This window comes from Rattus norvegicus, chromosome 8, assembly GCF_021556685.1.
Source record: "Rattus norvegicus strain SHRSP/BbbUtx chromosome 8, alternate assembly SHRSP_T2T, whole genome shotgun sequence".
NCBI lineage: Eukaryota > Metazoa > Chordata > Mammalia > Rodentia > Muridae > Rattus > Rattus norvegicus.
The window spans coordinates 72,142,621-72,152,500 of NC_141541.1; the positions used below are offsets into that span (position 1 = coordinate 72,142,621).

At 50.7% G+C, this 9,880-nt stretch overlaps 1 long non-coding RNA gene across 1 annotated transcript in view; it reads left to right on the forward strand.

Annotated features, from left to right (window-relative positions):
• The first annotated feature begins 106 nt into the window (after positions 1–106).
• The window catches only part of LOC148004201 (uncharacterized), an 11,704-nt gene continuing 1,930 nt past the window's right edge, over positions 107–9,880 (forward strand). The window contains exons 1-2 of the long non-coding RNA XR_015627777.1: positions 107–1,522; positions 3,908–4,072. This is a non-coding gene — a long non-coding RNA (uncharacterized LOC148004201). The remainder of the gene's footprint in view (positions 1,523–3,907; positions 4,073–9,880) is intronic.

The following is a 9,880-nucleotide window of genomic DNA, read 5'->3' on the forward strand; positions in this document are numbered from 1 at the left end:
CTCTGCCTCTGCTTAGAACACACAAGCGTCACTGAGATGTCACTTTCCTTCTCAGTCACTCCCTCTTCCTTAGGATCACGGAGGGCAGGGTCCTTCAGACATGCTTACAGATCACAGCAGGCACTTTCTGACTGCAGGCGGGTGACCTGCCTCCCAGGGACAGCTTCTCCCATTGGGAGGGAATAATGGTTTTTATATTCTCGGCCCAGGGAGTGGCACTATTAGAAGGTGTGGCTCTGCTGGAGCAGGTATGACCCTGTTGGAGTAGGTGTGTCACTGTGGGTGTGGGCTTTAAGACCCTCATCCTAGCTGCCTGGAAGCCAGTATTCTGCTAGCAGCCTTCAGATGAAGATGTAGAACTCTCAGCTCCTCCTGCACCATGCCTGCCTGGATGCTGCCACACTCCCATCTTGATAATAATGGACTGAACCTCTGAACCTGTAAGCCAGCCCCACAATTAAATGTTGTTCTTTAGAAGACTTGAATTGTCATGGCGTCTGTTCATAACAGGAAAACTCTAAGACATAGGGTGCCCGAAGTTTCCTCTTCAGAGGCTCTCTCTGGATGACCTCCTGCAATCCAGCCTCCGTTTTCACCTTGCTAGCTACCTGGTTACCCTCAACCTGGCCCATGATCACCATGGCTCTCCTCACCAGCCCCGTGGAAAGTTCCATATATGAATGTGAGATAGCGGGCAGACAAGAAGGTTAGGAAGGATGAGGCTAGAGATAGCATGGACAGGCGTGTGGGTACCTCCTAGTATGGGTGGACAGCTAGCCAGTACTTCAGACATCCCCTTAGTCAATCTTCTGTGATACCAGCATGCCCCACTAATAGGCTGAGTAGAACTCTTAGACATTCAGGCTGTTCCCTGTTCCCTTGTCAGTTGCCTTGCTACCTCACCTTTATGGCCCTTGGTTTCATACACAGCTAGAAGCACAGGGAGCTGGAGGTGCTGATGTCCTGGAATGGCTCACACAGCACTTTCCTCAGTATAGCCCTCAGCCCTGTGGAATGAGATCATCCAGGGCCAGCTCATTCTCCAACACCTTGGAAAGACGCAGGCTGTCCTCATTGCTGCCTCCACCCTTCTCGAACTTTCTGGGAAAACAGCGAAGAGTCAAGCAGCACCCCTCCTGCCTGCCCTGTTGTTACAGGCTACCTCCTTGCGGTGCCCTGTGGGAATCAACCAGCTCCCCAGTTCAGCCAGCACCCTCTGCAGCCCTCTCCCCCCCCTCTTCAGCTGGCTCTCAAGCTGTGATGACAGCATGTTGGAGAAGTGCTTGGGGATGAAGAACAATTGGAGGTGACTATGAGATCAGCACTGCCACAGAGGCCAAGGACAGAGGCACGAGGACAGTGCCCTACATTCCCGGTGGCCATGGAGAATCCCATGCTGTCTATGCTCTGCCATCTCAGTGTCCACGGCAGGAAGAGGAGCTGCTGAAGCTTCAGTGCCCCCTCTTTTGGGGACCTGGCCCTGAGAGCCCTTTCCTCCAGCATTTTGGTCTGTTCTTTTTAGGTAATTTGGGGGTACACTGGTGTGGAACCTTAGATCAAGGGTTAGGGGGCCATGAGTCCCAGCAACTCACAGAAAAAGAAAGGCAAGCAACAGTCTCCACCCCTGACCCCCACCTCCGTTCTTATTTATTTCTTATTTATTTATTTATTTCATGTATATGAGTACACTGTCACTGTCCTCAGGCACATCACACACACCAGAAGAGGGCATCAGATCCCATTACAGATGGCTGTGAGCCACCATGTGGTTGCTGGGAATTGAACTCAGGACCTCTGGAAGAGCAGTCGGTGCTCTTAACCGCTGAGCCATCTCTCCAGCCCAAGGCAAGCAGTCTTGCGGTGACAAACATGCTACTGCCACTGTTGTATGTGTGCTCTCGGGCCTCAGAGGCTGGCGCTGAGGTAGCAACCTCCGGGGAGGCTACATAGGGTGGCAAGAGCTTAGTGTTCATATAGCCCACCAGTCCTGCACTGCCCTCTGGGCTGGTGTGAGCAGGCAGAGCTCAGCAATTGTGCCTTCGCAAGATAATGCCATGTGCCTCTGTGGTTGCCTCTGCCTTGCTTCCTTAGAGCCCCCATGGCTCTGGAGCTGACAGAAAGCAGCTGACAATAGAGAGTTCCTAGTGTAGGTTCGGCTTTAAGGCCCTATGCTGGGCTGGGTAGTGGCCATCACTGGGTATAGACATCATTCTGCAGGAAGAGGGAGGTAAAGTGAAGACTCCTAAGCCTGATACTGTGGTCTCTGAAGCTTGAACCCAGGAGCCTTCCACAGGCTAAGCAAACCTCCATGGCCAAGTCCTGCCCCAGGCTCTCTTTTTTCTTTGAATTTGTGACAGGGTCCTTCCTGGTAAGTGCTCAAGCTGGCCTTGAACTCAGGCTCCTCCTGTATACAGACTTCTCTGTCTTTAAAGCTCCCACATCTTCTGTTCTCTTGTTCTCCTTATGTAGATATACAGATGCTGTGTGCACTGTTACATTTGTATCTAATTCTTTCCTTTCTTTTTAAATATCTTTATGGGAGTGTATGGTGAGGTCAGCCACAATGTCAGGATGCCATCTATGTTCTATTTTTATAAGCCAGGGTCTTTCACTGTCTGGGATCGGCTTCCACAGGCCTGGCTACACTTTCTGGCTATGGAGCTCTGGGGGTCTTGTCTCTCCATTCATGGATTATAAGTGTTTGTAACCACACCAAACTTTCAGAAGTTATTTTAACTTTATTCATTAGTGTGTGGTGCGTGTGTGTATGTGTGTGTGTGTGTGTGTGTGTGTGTGTGTGTGTTACATTTCTGTGGAGGACAACCTGATGCATTTGGTTCTCACCTTCCACTGTAAATCCCAAGAATTAAGCTTAAGTTGTCGTGTTTGCTGCAAGCCCCTCTGCCTGCTGCCATCTCACCAGCACTTTTTATTTTAATGTCAGATCTTAGGGATTGAACTCAGGTCTTTGTTCTTGCCTGGCAAACACTTTACTGAGCTATTTCCCCAGTCCTTTTCCCTCATCGTCCTTCCTCTTTCATACAAAGTCTCAATATAAAGGCCAAGCTAATCCTGGAATTCCTCTGATCCTTCTTCTGCCTCTCCAGTACCTGGAGCCCAGGCACGGTACCAGACCAGGTTTACTCCATACTTCTTGGATTTGAATGTGCACACGAATCCCCCTGGGGTCCTGTTAACACGTAGATTATTCCAACTCACTGAGCTTTGGGGAGGGCCCGAGTGTGCATTCCTCACAGGCCCCCAGCCTTTATAATGCTGTTGATGACTTTCACTGTTGAGTCCAGTCTGTGGATGACAACAGCTGTGAGGATAGCCCAATACAAAGTCGGAAGCTTAAGCATTACAAGGGGTTGTTTGTTTGTTTGGTTGGTTTGGTTGTTTTTGTTTTTGTTTTGTTTTGTTTTTTTCCAGAGCTGGGGACCGAACCCAGGGCCGTGTGCTTGCTAGGCAAGCGCTCTACCACTGAGCTAAATCCCCAACCCCTTGTTTTTGTTTTTAACTTTTTAAGCATCTCAGCTGTGTGGTCCCTGGGTGTGAACCTGTGTTCAGTATAAACGGTTGGACATGACTGGAGTGCACATCTTTTCTCAGGCCTTGCAATGCTCCACCTTTCCTCTTACTCCCCCTGCCCAGTTCCCTTCTGTCCCTCCAGTTCCAAGAGAGCTCTGCCTACCAGCGACCTGTGAAGCAGCAGACACTCCTCCGAAAGGCATTTTAAGAAAAGCTACCTAAAGGCCAGTGAGATGGCTTAGTGGTTAAAGGAGCTTGCCACTAAGTCAGATGACCTGAGTTCAATCCCTGGACTGCATACGAAAGAAGGGACAATGGTTTCTCACAGTCTCTGTCTTTGTCTCTGTCTCTGTCTCCCCCCAACCCCACACCAAAGGAATTCAGGTGCCACATATCTGCAGAACTTCTGAAGACTGAGTAGCACTTGTGTCCCCTGTACAACACAGGAGTGACCATCACCTGGAAGGCGGACCAGTGGACTGAATGTAAACACACAAACAGGCATCTGGGGACCCTGGGGCCTAGCACACAGCAGCAGGACGTAAGTGTCACACCTCACCTTGTTGAATACATCACCAGCAGATGTGGGTTGGAAGATATGGTGGTTTGAATGGGAATGGCGCCCATAGACTCATGGGTTTCAATGTGGCACTATCAGGATGTGTGGCCTTGTTGGAGGAAGTGTGTCACTATGGGGGTAGGCTTTTTTTTTTTTTTGAGAAACTCTTTTTTAGATTTATTTTATTTATACAAGTACACTGTAGCTGCCATTACAGATGGTTGTGAGCCACCATGTGGTTTCTGGGAGTTGAACTCGAGGCCCCTGGAAGAGCAGTCAGTGCTCTTAACAGCTGAGTCATCTCTTTAGCCCCATGGAGGTAGGCTTTGACAATAGACACACACACACACACACACACACACACACACACACACACACACACACACACATGCTCAAGCTAGGTCCAGTTTTAACCAAGTCTCCTCCTTGCTGCCTGTGGATCAAGACACATAACTCTCAGCTCTGTCTCTAGTCCCATGCCTGCCTGGATACTGCCACCATTGTGATAATGGACTCAATGTTTGAAACTATAAGCCAGCCCCAAATTAAATGCTTTCTTTTGTAAGAGTTGTCTCTTCACAGCAATAAAACCCCCACTAAGACAGGTACAAGTGACTGGTGTATTGTTGTTATAGGCCTGATCAAGTTTGTGTTTAGAGGAAGGTAGATTTTGGGATGTTGGATTGGGAAAGCAGTGGGATGCTTTAAGCAGGGGTTTAACGGGCTGTCCTAGTAGGAATATAGAAGGCATTGGTGCGAGGGTGATTTAAACTGTGGAGTCCTGGCTCAAGAGGTTTCAGAGGGAAAAAATTTAGTATGTTGCCTAGAGATCACTCTTATGATATTTTGGTGAAGAATGTGGCTGCTTTTTGCCCTGCCCTGCCTGAGGCTAAAGTGAAGAGATTCAGATTAATTACATTGGCAAAGGAAATCTCAAAACAGCCTAGTAAAGACTCTGTCCTGTAGTTAACTCTTCCAAAGAGCGTTTTGATGAAATTTAGCAAGAAAAAAAAATACAAAATGTCTGGTTCAAGGATAAAAGGGGCACCAGGAAGTGCCATGAAGCTAACTCCTGTTTCAAGGAGATAAACAGATTAAATATATTAAATGTAATTAAGAGAGTGGTGACCTTGGGGCAAGAGCCCACCCAACTAAACTTTCACTTGTATAAAGGAATTAAAGAAAAGCTTAGATCCAGGGCTGGTAGCCTTTAATCCCAGCAGAAGGAGCTTTTAAACCCAACACTCAGGAGACAGAGGCATGCAGATCTGGGTTCAGGGTCAGCCTGGTCTACAAAGCGAGTCCAGGACAACCAAGCTTAGGCAGTGAAGGAAACTATGAATAACAGAAAGCTGGAGAAGATGTAACTGAAGACGGAGGCCATGTTCCAGCCCCAACGAGCAGCAGAACTTCACAGCTTTGGCCATGTGGTTCTGGCTTTAGAATCAAGAGTAGAATCCCCTCTCCCCTGTCCCCCGAGACTAAGGAAAGCCGGTGAGGCCAGGCATGTGTCAGGGGAGTCCTTGCTTGGAGGCCTGGAGAGGCCATTGTGTGAATCTGAGAAGGTGGAGCCTGCATTGCCTTGGAGACTCCAAGGTGTTAGAGATGCCAGAGCCGTGGGATACCTGCTGAGGAGAGCTGCTGACAGGGAGGGGAACCAGTCTCCTCCTCGCTGCCTGTAGGTCAAGACGCAGAGCTCTCAGCTCCATCTCCAGTACCATGTGTCTCTTCACAGCACTGAACCTTAACTAAGACAGAAGGTGACTTATTAAGCACTGCTGTCCCCCAAAGTAAGCATTCTGCAGGCATCACTCCTTGTCAAAATGCTAGGCTCTACCCCGGCTTCAATTCAGGCATGTGTGCTCCTACTGCTGAGGTACATAACAGCCAGCCTCTGCACTCCTCTAAGGGGTCTGGAGTGGACCCAGACATCCTTCTCATCCTTCCTCAGGTGGGACTGATGGTGGCTGGCTCAGGGACAGGTTAGAGAGTCTCCTATCCAGGGAACTTCCTTCCCAGGAAAGCCTGAAGGCCAGAGCTGGCAGTGCAGGCTCTTGTCATATTCAGAGGCAGGAGCCTTCTCAGCAGCCTGGGTGGCAATGACACCAAATTGTCCAAGGCCCCAGGCCCCTGTGCAGGCCTCTCCCACAGGCCTGGCCCAGCACCCCAGCCCTCAGAAGGCCCCTCCACCCAGCTTTGTTTGCATTCCTGGAGCCTGTGTCAGCCTGGACCGCAGGCGTGTCTATTGGGGCCTGGCCTGGTGCAGCCTTGATGGCTGGCGCTGCACTCCAGGCCTCCTGGGCCAGGCGGAGGTGGCCACACAGGACTCCCTTAGCAGGCCAGTGACTCATGCTTCCTCCCAGATTCCAGGAAATGCTTTCCTGCCACCACTGCCACTTTCTTCTCATTTAATGAAAAATTATCAAGATTTCCATGGCAACCTAAGGATGGGAAAGATAAGAGCAGGGATGGACAAATCTATTCCTTAGAGGGGCCCCAAAGGTTCCTGTCACAGAACACACACACACACACACACACACACACACACACACACACACATACCCTACTCACACTACTCACACACACACACTACTCACACACACACACATACTACTCACACACACATACACACACCACTCACACAGACACACACATACACTCATACAAATTCACACACATTCAATGCATACACTCAACACACACTCATACATACACATTCACACCCACACAGGCACATTCACACACCCACACACTGGATACACACATTCACATACACATTCACACACATTCATATACACATATTCACATATTCACATACACACACCATTCACACATGTTCATACACAACACTCACACACCTTTATACATACACTCATACACATTCACACACCACACAACACACACTCATGCACATTCACACACTCAATGCACACAGTCAACACACACTCCCATACTCATACATGCACATTCACACACCCACACAGTACACACTCACACAGTACCCACACACACACACACACACACACACACACACACACACACACACTCTGTCTCTCTCTCCCATTCTCATACTAGCACCAGTCTTAGTCCCCAACCCACTGTAGGCCTCTGGTTCAGGAAGGCCAGCCCCCAGAAACGTTTGCTTTTATTAAAAAGGAATGGATTCACAAAGGCACAACTGTAGGAAAGGTTGTAATTTGCCCAAATAAAACTTAATTTGATCCATGAAATAGCTGTGGTCTATTGTGTAATCAATGTGCTATGTGTTTCCATTTAAAAGAAGCCAATATAATAGGGGTAGGCAGGCACCTCTGGGGGGTATAGTCTGCCCTCATAGTTGACCTTGCCCCAGGACAGGATCGTCTAAGACCTCTGGCTGGAACCACAGAGGCTCATGGGAGACACAGCCTAGGGAAATCAGGAAGAACACTTGAAGGTGGTGTGTGGGGAAGGGAAAAAATGAAACCACCCCCTTATCCAGAGTAAGTCTGTTTTGGGTGCCTGAGGAGGGGGCTGGGCTGTGGGGACCTAGCTGCCTTCCTGTCTGCTGGGGGTGGGCAGGGCTGTGGGAGAAAGAAGCTGGCCCTGTCACCTCCTATTCAGAGGAGTCCCTTTGGAGGCTCTGGAAGACTGCAGTGACACCAGAGTGACAGACTGGGTAGTGAGTGGCCTGTGCCCATGTGTGCCTTGGCTCAGAGTGAAGAAAGTATAGGCAGGAAGTAGGAGTGGCGCTCGGGGCGGGAATGTGCTCTGATCTGGGGAGGACTCTTGTAAAGATGCATGCCTGCATCCCTGCCTCCCCTGCATCCCTGCCTCCCCTGCATCCCCTGCATCCCTGCCTCCCCTGCATCCCTGCCTCCCCTGCCTCCCCTCCCTCCCCTGCATCCCTGCCTCCCCTGCCTCCCCTGCATCCCTGCCTCCCCTGCATCCCTGCCTCCCCTGCCTCCCCTGCCTCCCCTGCCTCCCCTGCCTCCCCTGCATCCCCCTGCATCCCTGCCTCCCTGCCTCCTCTGCATCCCTGCCTCCCCTGCATCCCTGCCTCCCCTGCATCCCCTGCCTCCCCTGCATCCCCTGCATCCCTGCCTCCCCTCCCTCCCCTGCATCCCTGCTTCCCCTGCATCCCCTGCATCCCTGCATCCCTGCCTCCCTGCCTCCCCTGCATCCCCTGCCTCCCCTGCATCCCCTGCATCCCTGCATCCCTGCCTCCCCTGCATCCCTGCCTCCCCTGCATCCCCTGCATCCCTGCATCCCTGCCTCTCCTGCATCCCTGCCTCCCCTGCCTCCCCTGCATCCCTGCATCCCCCTGCATCCCCTGCCTCCCCTGCATCCCTGCCTCCCCTGCCTCCCCTGCATCCCTGCCTCCCCTGCATCCCCTGCATCCCTGCCTCCCCTGCATCCCCTGCATCCCTGCATCCCTGCCTCCCCTGCATCCCCTGCCTCCCCTGCATCCCCTGCATCCCTGCATCCCTGCATCCCTGCATCCCCTGCCTTCGCCTACCCTGGCCATCTAGATGAAGACACTGAGAGATTAAGGGTTTCATTCTAAAAACAAACAAACAACAAACAGGCTCATATGCAAGGATGACCTTAAATTCCTGATCATCTGCCTCCCCTGCCTGGCTGTTAGGATTGCAGATGTGTACTGCCATGCCCAGTTTTATGTCATCCTGGGGATCAAATCCAGGGCTTCCTGCATTCTAGCATGCACTCTACTGGCTGAGCCACATCCCCTGCCCTCACTCTGGAGTCTTAATGTTATGGCCCTGGCAGGGAGGTTGGGTACCAGTGGGATGCCAGGCTAGATTTATAGTCACATCTTCTTGGGAACAGACTGACACCATGGAGAAAGGAAAGCGTTCTTGCTTCGAGCATGTCGTATGTAACCTGTGCATCGAGGCAGGATGCATCTAGCAGCCCTACCCCATTTCTCCTCTCTCCTCCCATTACAGGGCTGTGGTCCAATGTGTTCCCAGTACGTTCCTCCCCTCAGGTGGCTTTCTGAAAAGTGCCTTTCTGTGGCTCAGTGTCACCTTGAACAAGACTTGAGCCTCAGTTTTCTCAAATTTTCAAAATAAGGATAATTACCCTCGGGTTTGGGGATTTAGCTCAGTGGTAGAGCGCTTGCCTAGCAAGCGCAAGGCCCTGGGTTCGGTCCCCAGCTCTGAAAAAAAAAAAAAGGATAATTACCCTCTTACCCAACACGCACTCAGAGACCATCCTGAAGATTAAATGAGAGGGCTGAGACATAGCTCCATGGTAGAGCACTTACCTCATATGTGCAGGACCCAAAGTTCAATTCCCAGCACACATGTTCATACAGAAGACTCTTCATTGAGAGTACAAAGCTATGAGAGAACTTCTAGACATTAGCTTGGAGGCAGAGCACCTCAGATTTGAACTTCAAGTTTGTCGCCAACTCACTGGGTGTCTTGATGGAATGGATTTTTGTCTTCATGGCTGAATCTCACTTTTATCATCTGTAAAATGGGTATAACAAGGATGGTGAGACAGTGGAATACAAAGACAGATGGCACACAATGGTTGCTTTATAAGCAGTCATTGTTTATCACCACCACCACCAACATCACGATCACCACCATCATCACCACCACCACCACCACATCACCATCATCATCACCACCACCACCACCATCATCATCACCATCACCATTACCACCATCACCACCATCACCACCACCACCATCACCATCATCATCACTACCACCACCACCATCATCACTACCACCACCACTATCATCATCACCATTACCACCATCACCACCATCACCA